Source organism: Odocoileus virginianus, chromosome 4 (assembly GCF_023699985.2).
Source record: "Odocoileus virginianus isolate 20LAN1187 ecotype Illinois chromosome 4, Ovbor_1.2, whole genome shotgun sequence".
Lineage (NCBI taxonomy): Eukaryota > Metazoa > Chordata > Mammalia > Artiodactyla > Cervidae > Odocoileus > Odocoileus virginianus.
In genome coordinates, this window is record NC_069677.1 from 52,639,712 (window position 1) to 52,662,502 (window position 22,791).

General features: G+C 38.1%; 1 protein-coding gene and 1 non-coding gene across 3 annotated transcripts in view; one reads left to right on the forward strand and one right to left on the reverse strand.

Annotated features, from left to right (window-relative positions):
- The window catches only part of GPR149 (G protein-coupled receptor 149), an 81,784-nt gene that overhangs the window by 49,537 nt on the left and 9,456 nt on the right, over positions 1-22,791 (forward strand). The gene's annotated exons all lie outside the window — the stretch shown is intronic.
- Positions 18,568-18,640, reverse strand: TRNAE-UUC (transfer RNA glutamic acid (anticodon UUC)). Its single transcript has one exon. It is a non-coding gene; the product is annotated as a tRNA-Glu (tRNA).

Here is a 22,791-nt window from a genome sequence, read left to right on the forward strand (position 1 = left end):
CCTAAACCTTTGATTTTATAGAATATATGTGAGGGTTGGGAGTATTTTGTTGTTGTTGTCGTTTTTTGTTTGAGTGTTTCAACCAAAAAATGAATAGAAAACACACCCCCCAACATTTACATCTTGGATTTTTAAATGTAAAGAATGCTATGATAGTATGAAATGATGAACAACAGAGTCATAAGTTATACACTCCCTGATTTCAAAACTTACTATAAAGGCACAGTAGTCAGTAAGTGTGGTGCTAGCATAAGAATAAAAATATAGATAAATGAAGCAGAGTTGAGTCCAGGAAAAAAATCTTTACATTAATGGACAGTTGATTCTTGACAAAGAAACCAAACAATTCAATAGGGAAAAGATAGACTTTTCACCAAATGGTGCTGAGAGTTGGCTATCAATATGTTAAAAAAAAAAAATACTTAGACCCTTACTTAAACCATATACACAAGTTAACTCAAAACAGGTCAAAGATATAAATGAACTTAAACTACAACACTTGTAAAGGAAAACATGGGAAAAAAATCTTTATAACCTTGGATTAGATGAAGAGTTCTTAGATACGATATCAAAAGCATAATTCATAGAAGAAAAAATTGATAAAGTTGAACATGAAAATAAATAATTAAATAGGTTTGAAATTAAAATACACTTGCTCCTTGGAAGAAAAGCTATGACCAACCTAGAGAGCATATTAAAAAGCAGAGACATTACTTTGCCAACAAAGTACTTTTCCATCTAGTCAAAGCTATGGTTTTTCCAGTGGTCACGTATGAATGTGAGAGTTGGACTATATAGAAAGCTGAGCACCGAAGAATTGATGTTTTTGAACTGTGGTGTTGGAGAAGACTCTTGAGAGTCCCTTGGACTGCAGGGAGATTCAACCAGTCCATCCTAAAGGAGATCAGTCCTAAATATTCATCAGAAGTACTGATGCTGAAGCTGAAACTCCAATGCTTTGGCCACCTGATGTGAAGAACTGACACATTTGAAAAGACCCTGATGCTGGGAAAGATTGAAGGCCAGAGGAGAACGGAATGACAGAGGATGAGATGGTTGGATGGCATCACCGACTCAATGGACATGAGTTTGAATCAGCCCAGGAATTGGTGATGGACAGGGAAGCCTGGCGTGCTGCAGTCCATGGGGTCACAAAGAGTCAGACATGACTAAATGACTGAACTGAATTGAAATTTATAAAAGAAAGTAAATAAACAACCATGTGCTCCAAAAGGCAAGACTAAGAAGATTAATAAAACAGCCACAGACTGGAAGAAAATATTCGCAAATTATTCTTCTGATTAAGAAACTTGCATCCATGATATACAAAGAACTCTCACAAACCATTATGAGGATAAAAACAACTAAATTTTTTAAATGAGATAATATTTGAAAAGATACTTAACTAAATAAGATACAGAATGATTAATAAACAATGATCCTTAACATTATAGAGAAATGCAAATTAAAGCCACAATCATATACCACTACACACTCACTAAAATAGCTGCAATTTAAACAAAATAGTAATAAAAGTTGGCGAGGATGTAAAGAAAATGGAACATTCCACATTGCTGGTAGGAATGTAAAATAGTGTTCCCACTTTGGAAAAAAAAGTTCAGTGGTTTCCAGAAAAGGTAAACATAAGTTTATTCAATCCAGCAATCCTAGGATTATAACACAAGAGAAATGAAAACATATATCCGAAGACATGTACATGAATGTTTATAAATGCACTATTTATGAGAGCCCCAAACTGCAATCCAAATATCCATCAAGTAGAGAATGAATAAAAGTTGTGATATATTCAAGCAAAACAAGATTCTATTCAGCAATGAAAAGGAATGAACTACCAATAGATACTACCACATGAAACCAATTCAAAAAAGTATGCAAAGTGAGAGAAGCCAGACCCAAAAGACTGTATATTGTATAATTCCATTTATATGGAATGTCCGTAAGATTTAAATCTATGTAAATAGCAAATTAGTGGTTGCCAGGGGCTGAAAGCCAGAATAGGGATTATCTACAAATGGTCATGAGGAAACATCTTGGGGTTGGAGGAGGGCTGGAAATGTTCTAAAACTAGATTGTGGTGATGGTTGTATAACTCAGTTTACTAGAAATTGTTGCATGGTACATTTACAATGGGTGACTTGAGCAGTATGTAAATTATACCTTACTAAAGCTGTTAGTATGGAGAAGGCAATGGCACCCCACTCCAGTACTTTTGCCTGGAAAATCCCATGGACGGAGGAGCCTGATAGGCTGCAGTCCCTGAGGTCGCAGAGAGTCAGACACGACTGAGCAACTTCACTCTCACTTTTCACTTTCATGCATTGGAGAAGGAAATGGCAACCCACTCCAGTGCTCTTGCCTGGAGAATCCCAGGGACGGGGGAGCCTGGTGGGCTGCCGTCTATGGGGTCGCACAGAGTCGAACACGACTGAAGTGACTTAGCAGAAGCAGCAGCAGCAAAACTGTTTGTAAAAGCAAAAAATAATTGCAGAGCAAGATATTCTAGCCCAGAGCACACTGCTCATACTGGCTTACACAAATATGTCTTATAGATTTAAAACCAAAACACCCTTTACCTAAAACCTTTCTTTTAATACTTTATTATCGCTTAAGGACCATACTATCAAATATTCGTTAAGTAATGATACCACATTGGAGAAACATATAGCAGCCTATTCCAGTATTCTTGCCGACCAAGTCCCATGGACAGAGGAACCTGGCCGGCTACAGTCCAAAGGGTCACAAAACAGTCGGATGTGACTTAGCGACTGAACAGCAACAATACAACATGTTTTCTTCCCACACACTTTAAAATTATTCTGTCCCACTGCCATTTCTTATCTTTTTAAATACTTTCTAAATACCAGCCATGATCTACCACCCCAATTTACCCTCTGCATTTTATTATTATCTTCTGTTTTAAAATTCAGGACTAGTGCTGCTTTCTTCTTCCTGTTGTTCAGTCATGAAGTCATGTCTGACTCTTTGTACCCCCATGGACTGTAGCAGGCCTCCCTGTCCTTCACTATCTCCTGCAGTTTGCTCAAACTCATGTCCGTTGAGTCATCCCCTTATCCTCCTGCCTTCAGTCCTTCCCAGCATCAGGGTCTTTTCCAGTGATTTGGCTCTTCATATCAGGTGGCCAAAGTATTGGAGCTTCAGCTTCAGCATCAGTCCTTCCAATGAATATTCAGGGTTGATTTCCTTTAGGATGGACTGGTTTGATCTCCTTGCAGTCCAAGGGACTCTCAAGAGTCTTCTCCAACCACAGTTCAAAAGCATCAATTCTTTGCTGCTCAGCCTTCTTTATGGTCCAACTCTCACATCCATACATGACTACTGAAAAAACCATAGCTTTGACTATATGGACCTTTGTCAGCAAAGTGATGTCTCTGCTTTTTAATATACTGTCTATTTTTGTCAGCTTTTCTTTCCAAGGAGCAAGCATATTTTAATTTCACAGCTGCAGTCACAGTCCACAGTGATTTTGGAGCCAAAGAAAAGAAAGTTTGTCACTGTTTCCACTGTTTCCCCATCTATTTGCCATAAAGTGATGGGACCAGATGCCATGATCTTTGTTTTTTGAATGTTGAGTTTTAACTCAGCTTTTTCACTCTCCTCTTTCATCTTCATTAAGAGGCTCTTTAGTTCCTCTTCACTTTCTGCCATTAGAGTGGTGTCATCTGCATATCTGAGGTTGTTGGTATTTCTCCCAGCAATCTTGATTCCAGCTTGGGATTCATCCAGCCTGGCATTTTGCATGATGTACTCTGCATATAAGTTAAATAAACAGGGTGACAATATACAGCCTTGACATACTCCTTTCCTGATTTTGAACCAGTCTGTTGTTCCATGTCCAGTTCCAACTGCATATAGGTTTCACAGGAGGCAGGTAAAAGGAGTCTGCTATTCCCATCTCTTTTTAAGAATTTTCAACAGTTTGTTGTGATCCACACTGTCAAAGACTTTAGTGTAGTCAATGAAGCAGAAGTAAATGTTTTTCTGGAACTGTGTCACTTTTTCATAATCCAACAGATGTTGGCAATTTGATATTTGGGATCCTCTGCCTTTTCTAAATCTAGCTTGTACATCTGGTGCTTACAATAATAGTTAACGTTTTTAGCAACATAGCCTCTTCTATACACTTTATGGCTTCCCTGATAGCTCAGTTGGTAAAGAATCCACCTGCAATGCAGGAGACCCTCGTTCAATTCCTGCATTGGGAAGATCCCCTGGAGAAGCGATAGGCTACCCACTCCAGTATTCTTCGGCTCCCCTTGTGGCTCAGCTGGTAAAGAATCTGCCTGCAATGCGGGAGACCTAGTTCAATCTCTGGGTTGGGAAGATCCCCTGGAGAAGGGATCCACTCCAGTATTCTGGCCGGGAGAATTCCATGGACTGAATAGTCCATGGGGTCACAAAGAGTCGGACGTCTCACCTTACTTCATTTAATTCTCAAAATATTCCTATGAAACAGGCATTATTGTAATCCCTTTATAATATGTTAAAGGAGAGGGAAGCTCAGGGAAATCACCCAGTGTTATCCCTGTCTAAAGTGATAGAGCCAGATATGACTCCAGAGTCCAGCCTGTTAACTACTGAGCTGAATGTCTCTCAAGAGCATTGCCAGGTAGGGAATGTTTTACAGTTATCGCCATTTCTGTCGCAATGGACTTCCCAGATAGCCCAGTGGTAAAGAATCCTCCTACCAATGCAGGAGACCCAAGAGGCACAAGTTTGATCCCTAGGTCAGGAAGATACCCTGGAGTAGGAAATGGCAACCTCCTCAGTGTTCTTATCTGAAAGATTTCATGGCCGGAGGAGCCTGGCAGACCATAGTTCATGGGACCACGAAGAGCGGGCCATGACTGAGCAGCTGCTCACGCGTGCGTCTGTTACAGTGAGTTTGTTGACTAGAATATTTTTATATAAAACCCTCTAAGATAGGAATGCCCTAAGTGTGTACTGCTTCTTTCTTCCTGTTTCCCTGAGACAAACAGTGTGTGAGTATATTATATGAATTTGTTATCCACTCCTCCAAAATGTGGAGAAGGCAATAGCACCCCACTCCAGTACTCTCGCCTGGAAAATCCCATGGACGGAGGAGCCTGGTAGGCTCTGGTCCATGGGGTCGCTAAGAGTCAGACACGACTGAGCAACTTCACTTTCACTTTTCATCTTCATGCATTGGAGAAGGAAATGGCAACCCACTCCAGTGTCCTTGCCTGGAGAATCCCAGGGACGGGGGAGCCTGGTGGGCTGCCGTCTATGGGGTCGCACAGAGTCGGACACGACTGAAGCGACTTAGCAGCAGCAGCAGCAGCCAAAATGGGCTTTCCCAGTGGCTCAGACAGATAAGAATCTGCCTGCCAGTTCAGAAGACCCAGGTCTGATCCCTGTGACAGGAATATGCCCTGGAGAAGGAAATGGCAACCCACTCCAGTATTCTTGCCTGGAGAATTCCATGTATAGAGGAGTTGCAAAGGCTACAGTCCACGGGGTTGCAAAGAGTCGGACACGACTGAGCAACTAGCACGCACACACACTGCCGAAATAGCATTTGTTTGGTGTTAGTAACTGGGAAAAAGTATACATATACAAATGTATGTTATGAATATACACACGTTATTTGACTCTCTGGTAGAACTTTGAATTTAATCCCAGTTAACTAATCTCTTTATACACATTGCTTCATCCTGACATGTATAATGTATATAACAAGGAATAACTTGAACAGAGAGAATTGGCTTATGAAAGAGCAAGGCTACTATAGATGCAGTTTTAGAAACTTCAGTTGTAGCAGAAGAAATGAGTATCTTTAAGAAAATCAAAGCCCTGACCCTAAGTCTTTTTACACAATGAGATGGGTATTGTTAAAAAAAAAAAAAAAGCTTCTTCTAGCAACTAAAATTTGAATAATTAAGGAAATATTGATGAAAACAAGGGAATTGTTTTATACTGTTAATCAGAGATATGTACATACACCCAGTTCCAGCATACTTCATCTTTTACAACTTTTTTAAGATTGACTGCCACTATGGGTTATGAGCTATGACAAAATATAATTTGGCTCATGATAATTCTCACTACTAGGATCCGTTTAGCATGTTAAAAAATTAACATTCTGGCACATCTTGTCCTCTGGTGAAAATAATGTCCTAGTTTCAAGTTGACAAAATAGCCTAAAGGTGTTTTGGACAGAAATTTATACATGTTGAATACCGACAAAGATGCCCTGTGGTAAGCTTTGATGATAGTATTGAAGAGACTTCACTGGGGAGAAAAAAACTTTTGAAAGAGATGAAAGTTACTTGAAAAAATACAATATTTACAGATGTAATATTTTGGCATGCAACTATTGAGGACAAAGTGTTCTCAAACCACTTAAAAATTTTTAAGGGAACGTTTCCTACTTCAGTTCAGTTCACTCTCTTAGTTGTGTCTGACTCTTTGTGACCCCATGGACTGCAGCACGCCAGGACTCCCTGTCCATCACCAACTCCCAGAGCTTGTTCAAACTTATGTCCATTGAGTCAGTGATGCCATCTAACCATCTCATCCTCTGACGTCCCCTTCTCCTCTCGCCTTCAATCTTTCCCAACATCAGGGTCTTTTCCAGAGTCAGTTCTTTGCATCAGGTGGCCAAAGTATTGGAGTTTCAGCTTCAACATCAGCCCTTCCAATGAATATTCAGGACTGATTCCCTTTAGAATTGACTGGTTGTATCTCCTTGCAGTCCAAGGGACTCTCAAGAGTCTTCTCCAACACCACAGTTCAAAAGCATCAATTCTTCGATGCTCAGCTTTCTATATAGTCCCTCACATCCATACATGAGTACTGGAAAAACCATAGCCTTGACTGGACAGACCTTTGTTGGCAAAGTAATGTCTCTGCTCTTTATTATGCTGCCTAGGTTGGTCATAACTTTTCTTCCAAGGAGCAAGCATCTTTTAATTTCATGGCTGCAGTCACCCTCTACAGTGATTTTGGAGCTCAAAAAATAGAGTCTGCCACTGTTTCCACTATTTCTCCATCTATTTGCTGTGAAGTGATGGGACCAGATGCCATTATGTTTGTTTTCTGAATGTTGAACTTCAAGTCAACTTTTTCACTCTTCTCTTTCACTTTCATCAAGAGGCTCTTTAGTTCCTCTTCAGTTTCTGCCATAAGGGTGGTATCATCTGCATATCTGAGGTTATTTTTTCTCCCGGCAGTCTTGATTCCAGCTTGTGCTTCTTCCAGCCCAGTGTTTCTCATGATGTACTCTGCATATAAGTTAAATAATCAGGGTGACAATATACAGCCTTGATGTACTCCTTTTCCTATTTGGAACCAGTCTGTTGTTCCATGTCCAGTTCTAACTGTTGCTTCCTGACCTGCATACAGATTTCTCAAGAGGCAGAATTTCTCAAGGGCTTCTCAAAATGGATTTCATAAGCTGCTGTCCCTACCTTGGGCCCTGAGTGAAAAGAGTATATGTGTGCCTCTTTGCATTGACTCCATTTGGATTAACCGGATTCCCCATCTCATTTCTTACCTGTCCAGGGATGAATGGACCTTTGGGTCTTTATCGTACCTGACATCTCAATAGCATTTGGCATTATTATATCTCTATTCTAGAAAGTGAAGAAGAACTAAAGAGCCTCTTGATGAAAGTGAAAGAGGAGAGTGAAAAAGTTGACTTAAAGCTCAACATTCAGAAAACTAAGATCATGGCATCTGGTCCCATCACTTCATGGCAAATCGATGGGGAAACAGTGGCAGACTTTATTTTTGGGGCCTCCAAAATCACTGTAGATGGTGACTGCAGCCATTAAATTGAGACGCTTGCTCCTTGGAAGAAAAGTTATGACCAACCTAGACACCATATTAAAAAGCAGAGACATTACTTTGCCAACAAAGGTCCATCATTCAAGGCTGTGGTTTTTCCAGGTGTCATGTATGGATGTGAGAGTTGGACTATAAAGAAAGCTGAGCATCGAAGAATTGATGCTTTTGAACTGTGGTGTTGGAGAAGACTCTTGAGAATCTCTTGGACTGCAAGGAGATCCAACCAGTCCATCCTAAAGGATAGCAGTTCTGAGTATTCATTGGAAAGACTGATGTTGAAGCTGAAACTCCAATACTTTGGACACCTGATGTGAAAATCTGACTCTTTGGAAGAGACCCTGATGTTGGGAAAGATTGAAGACAGGAGGAGAAGGGGATGACAGAGGATGAGATGGTTGGATGGCATCATCGACTCAATGGACACGAGTTTGGGTAGACTCCGGGAGTTGGTGATGGACAGGGATTCCTGGCGTGCTGCAGTCCATGGGGTCACAAAGAGTTGGACACGACTGATCAACTGAACTAAACTGAACTCTTTCCTTGGTTCCCATTACTTTCTACATTTCTGATTATTCTCCTTCCTCTTTTGCTTTCTCCTTCATGGAGTCCTTTATGATCTCTCTTATCTCTGCCCATTCCTTAAATGTTTGTGTTCTTCAGGTTCCTCTTCTCATTTCACATACTTTCCTGATTCAGTCTCATGTGAAATATATGAACAGGCAGATTCTTTACCAGCTGAGCCACAAGGGAAGCCCAAACAAATGTATATTTCAGGTCAAATCTCTTCTGAACCCCAAGCCCCAATATCCAACTTCCTGCTGAATTTCCCCAGTTGGACATTCATCAAGCACTTCAATTCCAGTTTTCAAACACTGAATTCTTAATTTTCTCCTGACCCCTCCATCCCTTCCCTCCAAACTTGCTTCTCCTCTGTGTTCCTTCTCTGAAAATAAAATCACCATCCATCTAGTTGACTAAGCCAGATACCTGGTCAACCTTCTTGATTCCTATTTCTCTGTCACAGCTCCCATGAAAGCAGTCTCTGCGTCTTTCATCATAAATATATCTTGCTATTCCCATGTCTTACCATAGCCATTGTTTCTCCCCTGATTTAAATCACTATTCTCTCTCCTTCGATGGCCTCTTTGCTGGTCCTCCTACGTCTGAACCCTTCCAAGATATTTTACTGACCACGGTCCAGAATAAATTTGCAAAAATGCAATTTTCTTTGTATCAACCCTTTGTTTAGAACACTTTGTGGTTCCTTTATCATTCAGGACAGGGTTGAAAGTCCTTAATGTGGCTCAAGTGATTGGTTCCTGTGTTTTCATCTCTCCTCAATCCTCTCTTAAACTCCTTGCTCCAGTTTTTCTGACTATTATTAATTTTACTTCTTGAACGTGTCCATGCTTTTTCTTTCCAGCAGACCTTTGAACGCCCTAGTCAAGTGTTCCCTCTAAGCACATTTTTAGAGGATCCTTCAAAGATGATCTAGTACTGCGTGCTATTATGTGATCTCATGTCTAATACTTCACCAGTCGTGGTGGTTTGGTCACTAAGTCATGTGCAACTCTTTCCACCCCATGGACTCTAGCCTGCCAGACTTCTTTGTCCAGGGGACTTCCCCAGGCAAGAATACTTGAGTGGGATGCCATTTCCTTCCCCAGGGGATCTTCCCGACCCAGAGATCTTACATGCATTTCCTGCACTGCAGGCAAATTCTTTACCACTGAGCCAGCAGGGAAGCCCACCAGTAGTGTGTCTCTAAATAAGCCTGATATTCATGCTATGATTTCTTACTACTGTCACTTAAGACATGTATACAGGTTATGTGGGACTTGAATATTACATTTTTGGGGGAGATATCTTTTTTAGGTATACAAATCATGAATACAAATAAAGTATGAAAATTAATATTTACTTAGAATAAGAGAAGAAATCACAACAAATGTATCAGTACCCTGGAGATACAGGCATCTTTTTTTCTGAGATCTCTTTAGGCCATTTCCCAGGCACACTTACCTAGAAATGCTTTCTAATTGTAATATTTCTCATCCCCACTCAGGGTGCTTCCAACAATAATCAGTTCTCAGAGTAGCCTATTTCTTGTGAGTGGCTCTGGAACATTAAGTTTATGATAGATTTGTCTCCTCCTTGAAGTTTTGATATTTTTAATAGATTTTTACACGTCCTAACCAATGCACATGCTCGTTTGCTCTTTTTTTTTTAATTTGTAATTCTGACTAAAGCTTTGAAATCAGAGACTAGGGGCTTGCAGCAAGATATTTCTCAATGTCCTTTTCTGAAGTGTTCAGTAACTTAACCAGGAATTATTTACTTTGTGTGACATCACAGCTCTATCTTCATTTTCTTGTATCTTCTAAGTCAGTGGTTCCCAAATCAGGCTCTATTAGGAATCATTGGGAGAGCTCTTTACAAACTAAATTCTTGGTTCCAATTGTAAACCTACTAAGTTAGATTCTCCCACAGTGAGACCAAAATTCTGTATTTTTAACAAAATATGCTGGCAATTCTTGTGGAGTCAGTTCAGCACCAATTTAAGATTGGCATTTGAAAACAACTGGTCTAAAGAACTGAAGAAGGCAGGTTGAAGGCCTGACTCATTGAAGAACAAATAGTGCCAATCAGTAAATTAAATTTTCTTCAAACACTTTCATAATAACAGAGAATCATTGGTTCTCAGAATCTAGATGCTCCATTGCAAATTTCTGGGACTGCCACATTAGGATAGCCAACGTATTCTGAAACCTTAATTGATTGGGAAGAGAGAAAAAACACTACGAATTGACCTAAAATTTTTTTTAAAGACTTGGGAGTGTCACCAATTTTTACCCTGTGAAGTCAAAAACATGCATTAATGCATATGGTTGTCCTATCACCCACTACACAAATAACTTACATAAAACAAAAGTCCAGGAAAAGTTTGAACTTAAGTATCTGAGTAATTCCATCATTTTATACCCTCCCTGGAATAGTGTCTGGCTAAAGCATGTAGATTTTATTAGCACAAAGACTTTAATCTATTCCTGATGTTGTTACATATGTGTATGTTATTCTCTGCCAGAAATAAAAACACTACGTCAGATATGCCCTTTCCACTTTCACAAGGACTCATTCCCTCTGAAAGCAAGTGGTTAATTTCTGATAAGTGTTCAAATGGGTGATGTATAACTGCATCATTAGCATTCTCCTCTTTGAGATCTAATAATATCACTAAGACTTTTTAGTTAATATTTTCTAAAGATCCTTTGTAATAAGGTTTCTAAAAAGAACTGCTTTAGCATTTTCTGTGTGGAATGGAAAGGTTTTGGAGACCTTGACTTCTAAATCAGTCTGAGAAAACAATTTCCACATGTCATATTCTATTGCTTTGCATGTAGTGAAAAGAAAGAATGAAGCAGTCTTTTCATACTCCTTTGAATTTAAGATTTGAAAATTTTCTTTGTGTTTTCTTCAAAAGAGAAATGAGTCACATTAGGTTTTCTCTTAAGAATAATGACCTTATTGTTTTAATAAAAATAACATATGATTCTATTTTAGAAATTCAAGCAATACAGAAAAGTACCAAAAAGAGAAAGACAACTAACCTTAAATTATGCAACCAAGGAAGAACCATAGTTTTCTATGCACATATATAGAGAGAAAGATGGATGGATGGATAGATTTGGTGGGTGGAAAATCATTTTATACCCTCCATGGAATACTATCTGGCTTATAGTAGATACTCAGTAAAAACACAGTAAATGAATTAATTGAATAATGGAATAAAATAAATTAGCTTTTTTCTGGAACCATACTGCCCAAATTAGAATCTCACTGCTATCACTTAACATAGTTTGGCCTTGAAAAAGACACTTAAGATCTCTGTGACTCAGTTAATTCATCTGTAAAGTGGGGCTAATAATACTCACCTTAATCAATGACATTCTTAAGTGATACTGGATTGCGTGTGTGTGTGTGTGTGTGTGTGTGTGTGTGCATGTACATACATGTATGGTGGTGGAAGGCACAATGCCTACTAGTAGATTTGGGGCCAACTGCCATGAAACTTGTTAAAATGCAAGCAGTTTTACCAAGCATTGCTTTTGTACCAGGAATGAACATGTCAGCACAATGAAAATAGCAAAGAAAGCTTTCATATTATTATAAAAATTAGTTTTGACTTATACAGACCTCCCTCATTTTGAGAAACACTTCTTGCCAAAATAAAATTTACAGCCAGAATTCTCAGGATATTTTCAAGTCATCTTCTTTCTGTAAACTGCTTTTGGAAGTGGGTATCTCCTTTGTTTCTTTTTGGGGTCACTACTCTGCATGAGGCCAAGCCATTTATTTGGTTGTTGCTTGAACTCATGGCTGTTATTTTTTTTCCCTCATTTTATTACTGGATGAGAGAGATTCTGTGATTGGACTGCATTCCACCACCTTCATCCATAAATATATTTTGTTTTTTGAGTTAATTACAAATAATTGCATTTTTTTTAAACTATTAAGGTTGGGTTTCTCTTCCATTGAATGGGATTTTGATTAGATAAGGTTTAGTCAGGGGAGCAGAAGCACAATAGTTATGGGATAAAAGACTTATTTAGAATTGTGGGAAATTAGGGGAAGAGAAGAGTTTAGAAGAGAAGTTGGAGGCTCAGATCTGGAGTTAACAATCAGTCAGTTTAAGAAGTCACGTATGTCTTGTCCCTGTTCCAAGGAGGAACAGGAAGGGGGAATTTGTGTAGAGTTCCATGAAAAACTGTTGCCTGTGAAAGATTTGGGTCCGGCTGTAAAGAATTTGCTTGCAATGCAGGAGAACCAGGTTCAATCCCTGTCTCAGGAAGACTCCTTGGAGGAGGAAATGGCAACCCACTCCACTATTCTTGCCTGGAGAATCCCATGGACAGAGGAGCCTGGCAAGGCCAGAAGTCCATGGGGCCCCAAAGAGTCAGACACGACTGAGCAACTAAACTTTTTCACTTTTCACTAAGAAAACCTGTTTCTATGAATAAGTCACAGCCTCTGTGTGTCCACAGCCAAGTATCCAAGGGTGGATCTGAGCCACTGTTGGTGTCAGAAGCCACTGCCAGGAGTCAGGAAGCAAAGTTAGATGTGGAGCAAGGGAGTCAGTGGACACGGTGGCCCATGCTATGCATCTCTGTTTCTGTCCGTCTCTGTGCCTCCTTGTGAAAGGAGTTCCAGAAGGATGTGGCTGCTACCTTTTCTCTACCTTCCAAATATTGAGCAAGCCCTGTCTTGGCCAGTTCTAACCTGGAAACATACAAGGAAGACATAGAAAAGGTAATTTTCCAGTCAGCTACACAGATAGAGCAGCATCTGATGACATACACTGTCTTTTTTTAAGCCATAAATATTGGATTTATCAAATGATTATCTGGATAAAAATGTATAGAAAACTTTCCAGAGAATTTTGCCACTGTTTTACAAAAAAATAATTTTGCAAAAAATTAGGAGAAATTCCCATTGATTTAGGTAACTCATAGTATCTACATAGGCTGTAGAGTTGAATGATTCTTTTATTCAAAAGAATTAAAATTCTTAAAATTTTAGTCAGATGGAAGTATCCTTAGTTTCTATGACCTGAGGGCTATTTGGTGCATATTCTTAACATAGCTTTGTAATTGTAAAAATTTACAGTAGTGTATTATTTTTATCATCAGAAAAAAGTTAACTATAAATTATTATACATACATATATAATACACACATACACAAACACATATATACTCATATATGTAGGATTCTACATGGTCTTTTAACTATATCTAGTGTTCAATAGATATTTCCTATGATTGAAGATTTAAATTAGAACTATATAAGCATCATGTAACTCTCCTTACAGGTTTATTTCTAAACAATGGCTTATAATCTGCTTCATTTTCTTCCTTGCTGATTTATTTTCCCACCACAGGCATGTTCACTGAAGAGAAAGCATGGCAGCCTAGGTTTAATATACTTTGAAAACATAAAAAGTGTTCCATCAACAACAATGTCCTATTGATAAAGGAGGGGGGGGTGTGTCTTTGAAGGGTCTTGGATACATAATTTGGGGAGCACATTTTTAAAGGAAATTTATGTTTCAATTCCTTTCAGAAGAACATCCCTGCTTAGATATTTTTCAAGGAACAAAATGCTTTCTGTGAGGCTAGCTTTGCCAAAATAGAGTCAAAGAATATTGAAATGTAAGAACCAAGAGATACTTTGGGGGTCATATGCTTGACCCCCTCTTTATATGGATAATGAAATAAAGGCCTAGAGTGAATATGCTACTTGTCTAGAGTCACATAGTTATTATTTAGTGGAAAACAGTGGTTTATTTCAGGGTCTCCTGAAAATGCTCTTTTAAAAATACTTTGGTTTTTTAAGGAACTTCCATACTGTTCTCCATATTGGCTGTATCAATTTACATTCCTACCAACAGTGCAGGAGGGTTCCCTTTTCTCCACACCCTCTCCAGCATTTACTGTTCTTAGATTTTTTTGTTGATGGCCATTCTGACCGTGTGAAATGGTACCTCATTGTAGTGCTGATTTGCATTTCCTTGATGATGATTGATGTTGACCAATTTTTCAAGTGTTTGTTGGCCATCTCTGTGTCTTGAGTGGGGGAGGAAGGTGAGGGTGGGATGAATTAAGAGAATAGCATTGACATATATGAGTAAAATAGACACAGGGAACCTTCTACATAGCACAGGGACTCAGCTTGGTGCTCTGTGATGACCTTGAGGGGTGGGATGGGGAGGTGGTAAGAGGAAGGCTTTTGAGGGAGGGGATTTATGTCCACATGCAGCTGATTCACTTTGTTGTGCAGGAGAAACTAGCTCAACTTTGTAAAGCAATTATACTCCAATGAAAATAGTTTAATTAAATAACTTGTATGGAGGAACATTTTATATAATATATAATTCTCTCAAGTGTACAATTCAGTGATTTCTAGCAAATCTGTTTTAGAACATTTTCATCGCACTGGTTAGATCCCCTGTGCCCATTTATGCTTAACCTATCACCATCCCTGTCCCAGGATACCCCTAATCTGCTATCTATCTCCATGTGTTTCTTGGTTCTTTTTCCTATATCATGCAGTCTGAAAAAAATATTTTGTCTACTATATTTTTATGAATACCATCAACATGAATTTTAACACATTTTCTAAAGTATAGTAGTCTTACTAAAAAAATTGTATTTATCCTTTGAAACTGTCTTATGAATGAAAATATACATTCATTCTTGACCTAATTCAGGTTCATGAAGTATGAGGAAAAAAATTTGTACAACAGTTTTTAGTAGGATATCCCTAAGTGATACAACACCCAATTGAATGGTGTTTATCATTTAGATGAGAAAAACCATTTCATTTCTTATAATTCATTATTCCTGATAAAATTGTATATTCTAAATAGAATCAATGCATGTTGATTCTTTTAGAATCATGATGTTTTCTTTCAAATTACAATCTAGTCTCTGTTTGTTAGAAGAACAGAAAGAGTTGGTAGCACATGGGAATAAATTTGGATACATACCATGTCTAAACTGAAATGTCATTATTAGAGATACAACAAGAGATTCAGTTTCTATTAGACCAGAGAATGGAAAACCTGTCCTACAATCCCAAGAGCTACAACACAGTTAAACTCAGAATACCCACAGAATTTCTTATAGCCTGTGATAATTGTGCTCATGGGTTCAGATAAAGTCCCAAAGTATGAACTGAAAAATATGAGAATAACAATTACCATAAATAAAAAATAAAGCAGTTTAGATGCAAAGATATATTCATTTCAGAAGCTTATGTTTTGGTCATAAGATCAATGTAAAATTAAGATTCATGCCAAAACATGATCATTTTTCATCAGATGGTTACTCACTTATAATAGATGTCATCTGAATAAAATATTAGAATAGATGAAAGGCATGTGAAAAGATAAGAGTTTGTTTCTCATCCCATTCAACTATAAATTGGCTCTTGGGGCCTTTCTATTATCCTATCAACTGAAATTGAATTCTCTCCTCTACTTCTCTTAACTGCTAATACTAGAAAATAAAATCTGTTCACTTGTGAAATTATATAATTTTAGAACCATAAAGCTTACAGCTATATGTCCTTTGATACTTAAAGTGTGGCCCATGGACCAGCAGCCTCAGCATCATCTGAGAAATCTTTTTAAGTACAGAATCTCGTACCTCCATAGACATACTGAATCAGAATCTGCATTTGCACAGAACAAAAGTTTTTAATTTTGATGGAGTCTAATTTTTAAAATTTTCCTATTATGAATTGTGCTTTTGGTACCACATCTAAGATCTCCTTGCCTAGCCTTAGGTCTCAAAGATTTTCACCTATGTTTGTATTCACATGTTTATAGTTTTACATTTTACATTTAAGTCTGTGATCCATTTTGATTCAATTTTTGAATAAAATATGAAACTTAGTTCTAGGTTAATTTTTTTACCTATGGATGTCAGTTGTTTCTGCATCACTTGCTTAAAAAGCTATGGAATTGGTTTTGTACCTTTGTCAAAAAGCAGTTGGGCATCTTTGTGTGGATCCCATTTCTGGGTTCTCTAGTTCCATTGATCTGCATGTTTATCCCTGCACCAATAACACAGTCTTGATTTTTGCAGCTATATTGAAATTAGGTAGACTGACTGCTCTCACTATACTAACTTTTTTTCAAAATAAGTTAATGATTCTGTTCATTGTCTTTTCATATTGATTTTAGAATAAACATGCCTGTATCTGCAAAAAACTTGATATTTTATTAGGAATTACATTAAATCTATATATCTATTTGTGGAAAACTGAAATTTTTAATGTAATGAGTCTTTCAACCCATGTACATGATATGTCTCTCCATTTATTTTGGAGCTTCTTTGATTTTCTTTTATGCATCATATAGTTTCCCAGCATATAAATTCTATACAGGCTTTGTTAGACTGACAGTTAAGTATTTCATTTTTTGAGCAATCGTAATTTCCAGTTTTGATGTCCATACAGTCATTTGCTTGTATATAGAAATAAAACGATTTTGCATGTTTAACTTGCAGGCAACTTTGATTAGCTCATTTATTAATTCTAGGAGTTTTTGTAGATTCCTTGGGATTTTCTGCCTAAACAAAACAGCTTTTCTGCATCAATTCATATAATTATATGACTTTTCTTCTTTAACCTGTTAATATGGTGGGTCACATTAACCTATTCCTGAGTAGTGAAACTAGCTTTGCATTTGAAATAAATCTCATTTAGTCATGAAATTTAATTCTTTTTATTGATTGCTTAATTCCATTTACTAATATTTGTTAAGAATGTTTGCATTTATATTAATGTTATATCTTCTGGAGTTTTCTTTTTTTGGATTATCTCTGTTTAGTTTTAGTTTCAGGGCAAAACTAGCCTTTATAAAATGATTAGGAAATAAAGATTGTTAAAGTAGCATTAAATTATCAACATCCTCCTAAGCCCCTTATCTCAACTACTGGTACTCGACACTAGCACTCAGAAACATCGTGGTTTCCTCTCTTTTCCTTGCCTCCCAAAACAGCTAATAGTTATGGAGCCCTTAGTTTGTGTGAGGCACTCAGCTAATCATTTTACATCCATTAACTCACTTATTCTTCATACTTGGCAAATGAGACAGCTGATTTCAAAGACAGGTATACATGACTCCACAGCTGTATTTTCCCAGGACCGTCCACAATCACAAGAGTTTTGCCTCTCAATTCCCCTATAGTCCATCCCACATATTCATGTTCTACTACCTGTGCGGAAGTTCAGATCTCTTCTTTCGTATGTCTGCATGCTCAATCACAATGAGTTAAAAAACTTCCTAATTGGTTTCCTTAAAACCACACTTTTCTTCCTCCAATCTGTCTTTCACAGGCTACCCAGTTATCATATTAGACCAGAAGAAGCTTGGCAGAAAGCATATGCACTCTGAATTTAAATCACAACTCAAAACTTAACCTTCTATCTAACCTAAGTCAATTAACTTCTTCTCACTTCATTTATCTATAAAATGAAAATAATTTTACCTTCCTTATGGATTATTATATTAAATTACGTTTCCCATGTAAAATGCCTGTATAAAATGCAGGGCCTCTACATGGTAGGCCCTTCATACATCTTAATTTCCTTCCTTTTTGTAAACAGAAATGAGTGGTCCCCTCTTGGTTATGGGATGCAGTCAGAACTTGTTATCCTGGTGGATAAGTGCTCTTGACCCTAAGCCCAGCCTCTGTTTTCAGTCTTATTTCCCTCTGCTGTGTCATTTCCTCCAAATTCCAATTTGCCTTCCCTCATCCTAGAGTACATTTTTCCTACTTTCCTGCCAGCTTGTCCTACTTAGAAATCATTCTCTCTCTTTTTTTTTTCTTTCCCAGTTTGGAAAATGGCATTTGACTTTATACTTGACAATGTTTGGGTGGGTTTACAATAAACTTATGGAAGCACATTAAAAATTACATAAGGATTACCAGGGAACCTGTTGCTGTTCACTAGCTATGCCATAAATGCTTGTGAGGTATGTACAAAGTGCATGATAGTGATGGTCTGAGTTTTCTAAGTTTAAATTTCTTTTTAAACCAAGTGTTTTGTATGTTTCTTTTCAATAAGTGCCAAAATTTGTCAGTATTGCATGTAGATAATTGTGGGGTTTTATTTATTTATTTGCCACACCATGTGGCTTGCAGGATCTTAGTTCCCTGACCAGAGATTGAACCTGGACCCATGGTAGTGAAAGCACCAAGTCCTAACCACTGGACCACCAGGGAATTTCCATTTTAAAAAATGTTAATTCTTTTACTGTAGCATAGCTTCTATTTAGAAAATGTTTATAAAATTTTATGGACTTTTACAGTCAAGTGTAGAAACGACTTTCTAAAAGATCTCTAAATACTCCCTTCACTTCCTAAAGTGTGTAAATCCCTCCCTCTCCCTTGTTCCCACAAGACATCGAAGGTTCCAGCTGGATCAGGAAAGTAAGGTGTTACTCATATTTTATTCCCTAACTCTACACCTCGAAGTGGCAAAAGGGCTAAAATCAGAGTGCTTGAGACAGATAGTCCGGGGTCTGGATTTGACTATGCCATTTCCTAACAGGTGCTTCTCTGCTGGTTTAGACAATAAAGAATCTGCCTGCAATGCAGGAGACCCAGGTTCGATCCCTGCGTCAGAGAAGACCCACTGGAGAAGGACAGGGCAACCTGCTCCAGTATTCTTGCCTGGAGAATCCCAGGACAGAGGAGCCTGGCGGGCTGCAGTCTATGGGGTCACAAAGAGTCAGGCACGACTGAGTGATTCAGGCACGACAGAGTGATTCAGGCACACACACATTTCCTAACTGGAGTTATTGCCCCATGATTCAGTTGTGTCATCTATAAAATTAGGATGATGAGTGTCTCTATTTTAAAAGGTTGATGTGAAAATTAAATAAGAAAAAATATATAAAATGCTTTAGTAAGAAGTTTAATATATGGGCTGTGCTCGGCAGATCAATAAATATTTGTTATGGTGATTATCAGTGCCAAATCTGTTACTCAGTTGTGAGACTCTTCATCACCATAAAGACAAATCTTAATTTATAGCTCAAAGGTCTGTGAGAATTGAAGGTGGAATATGCTAAAATACCTAACACTTTCCGTACCACATAGTAGGAGAATAGAGGCCCTGTTTTCTCACTCTTACTCTTTCCTTTGAACAATTCACGCGTCTTCTTCATTTCAGTTTATTAAAGATTTAAGTGAAGGTGACGGGATGACACAAGAAATATTTGGGAACTTGAATATATGAAAATATATCAATCACATAGTTTTAAATAAATTTCCAAACGTAAATTATTAAAAGTATAGTTTGTTATTTTTCTTACAAAGTTTTCACTCTCCCTGCTATTTACTTAAGTGTCCCTGTATCTTCTTCTCCAAGCTCTCTTTGATACACTGCTTAATTCCTCAGTGTCTGTACTTTGAAATGCCTAAAATTCACATAAATCACCTCAGGATCATCTGTATAATTTTAATTTGGATTCAAATTGTCAGCTACTTGGATTGTGTGTGAGTTCGTGATAGAATTCTAGCTTCTAGGGCAGAAAATCCATGATTCGCCACTTCCGGCTAAAGCAGATTTCTTTCAAGTGGCAACATTGGTGCAGTGGGAAGAGCATTAAACTCAAAGTCAAGCCACCCGAGTCCTGCTGCCAATCCTGCTACCATTACCTGCATGACCCTGGGCAGATAGTTCACCACTCTGGCTGGCAGTTCTCCTTTTACAAAATGCTCTCTTATGAGCCCTGTGATCCTATGCGTTGTAATACAGCTTTCATAAATTGAACAACTCAGATAATCAACAGAAACCTCACCTGTTAGGAGAGGTGTTTTAGAGCAACTCTTTTATATTATAATTTCACCCTGGATTCACCTAGAGGCTTACAGTGAAGAAATAAAAAGTTCATTATGCTCAAGGTCAGTTAGTCTGAATCAATTATCACAGCAGATTATTTGTGCCAATGTGTTTACATGACATGATGACTCCTCCTGAAGCATTTCTGAGGAGGCTGCTTTTCATTTTCAGATAAAAGAGCTCCCAGCCACCTACGCTCAGGAATACAGAAATAATGGATTATCATTAATCCTGACAGCATATGCTAATTCATAGACTTTTAAATGAAAAGAAAGCAGAGACTACGAAATGAGTAGGTTTATGTTCTCTGAATCTATCATTTTTTATCATGCAATAAACTTTCACATAGAAATTCAGTCCCTCAATATTCTGTTTGATTTTTAAAAAGAGTATGTTCTAACACGACCTTCTGATGCACTTGTAACTATCATTATTTATTGTATAAGACTGTTAAAATAAAAATAGATACATTTTAAATGGTAATGCAGGTATCCCCTGCTTTTCAAAAATTCACTGTGTTCCACTTCACTTTTATGAGAGACCTACACTAGCACCTTTTTTCACTAACTGAAAGAAATCCGAAGAGGATTTTTTATTTTAATAAGAAAGGCAAAAAATGAAAATAACATTCAGTGTTTGTTTGCAACAAGCCTTTATAGGAGCAGCACACACCCAGAGCTGCGAGAATGGCCCCACTTAGCTCCTTCTCTGGAAAACATACTCAGCATCTCAGCATCCAGCTGCCATAGCTTTGAACCGTGTCTGTGAGCATCTGTGCTTTATCTCAGTTTATTTTGTGTATCTATTGGGAAGACGTGTCTTAGAGGAATTGCTTCTTCACTTTACACCACTTCAGCTTATGAAAGGGTTCATAAGCTGTCTACTTTCAGACAGCAAGGGAAACCTGAATTTTTTAAAGGTGATCTTATGTTTTGTGCTTTAGAAAGTCAAGATAAACAAAGCAGTAGTGTATAGGACAGGAAACTATATTCAATATGCGATGATAAACCATAATAGGAAAGAATTTTTAAAAGAATGTTATGTATATATATCTGAACCACTTTGCTGCACAGCAGAAATTAACACAACATTGTAAATCAACTATACTTAATTTAATAAAAAGAAAGAAAAGATATGGAATCTAAAAACCCTACAAAGTCAATGCTGCAGATTCATTCATTCGTGGAAACATTTATTCACTCAACAAATATTTTTTGAGGGGTTGTCATGTGCTAGCCACTGTTTGAGATAGCAGAGAAAATCAAGATCAACAAGGAAATGTTCCTTTCCCTTGAAGAGATTACATTCTATGTGGATTTGACAGACATGTCACAGTTCCAGTCTCCACAGGAAAATAGGCAGTTGTACAACTTTGCAAAATGTTTATATGCATATTCATTTTTATGCTTCTTTGCAGAAAATATTGTATTAGTTTTCTAGGCAGCTGTAACAAGTTATCACAAACTTAGATAGCTTAAAACAACAGAAATCTATTGACTCAGATTTCTATGCCCCTCTGAGGCTCTAGAGGAGGATTCTGTCTTGGTTTATGATAGCGTAACTCCAAATGCTGTATCCTTTACATGTTCACCTTGTCTATGTGAGTCTATATCCAAAATCTTGGGATTGAGGCTTACTCTAATCCAGTATGACTTCATCCTAATTTGAGAACATCTACAATGATGCTAGGCTTCCCTCGTGGCTCAGTGGAAAAGGATCCGCCTGCGATGCGGCAGACATAGGTTCAATCGCTGAGTGGGGAAGATCCCCTGGAGACGGTAATGGCCACCCACTCCAGTATTCTTGCCTGGGGAATCCAGACAGAGGAGCTTGGCTGGCTACAGTCTACTGCTGCTACTGCTGCTAAGTCACTTCAGTCGTGTTTGACCCTTGCAACCCCATAGACGGTAGCCCACCAGGCTCCCCCGTCCCTGGGATTCTCAAGGCAAGAACCCTGGAGTGGGTTGCCATTTCCTTCTCCAATATGTGAAAGTGAAAAGTTAAAGTGAAGTCGCTCAGTCATGTCTGACTCGTAGTGACCCGATGGACTGCAGCCTACCAGGCTCCACCATCCATGGGATTTTCCAGGCAAGAGTACTGGAGTGGGTTGCCATTGCCGGGTCACAAAAGAGTCAGACAGGACTTCGCAACTAAACAACAACAACAAAGATTCTATTTCCAAATCAGGTCATATTTATGACTATCAAATTTTATCTTATGTGTGCTACAGAAATATTATCTCCAAGACTACCAATTGTCTTCACCATTGCTTTCAGCATATGCTTCTACACAGACATTTTGAAATATATGTATTTACTATTTATTTGGTTGCACTGGGTTCGAGTTGCAGCATGTGGGATCTAGTTATCTGACCAGGGATCAAACTTTCAGCCCCCTGCATTGGGAGTCTGGAGTCTTAGTGACTTGGACCACCAGGGAGGCCCCCTGCACATTTTTAATTATTCTGCAATCAAATCTGTCCATCTTGGACTTTGTCATTTCTAATTTTCATTCCAGATTTGGAAAG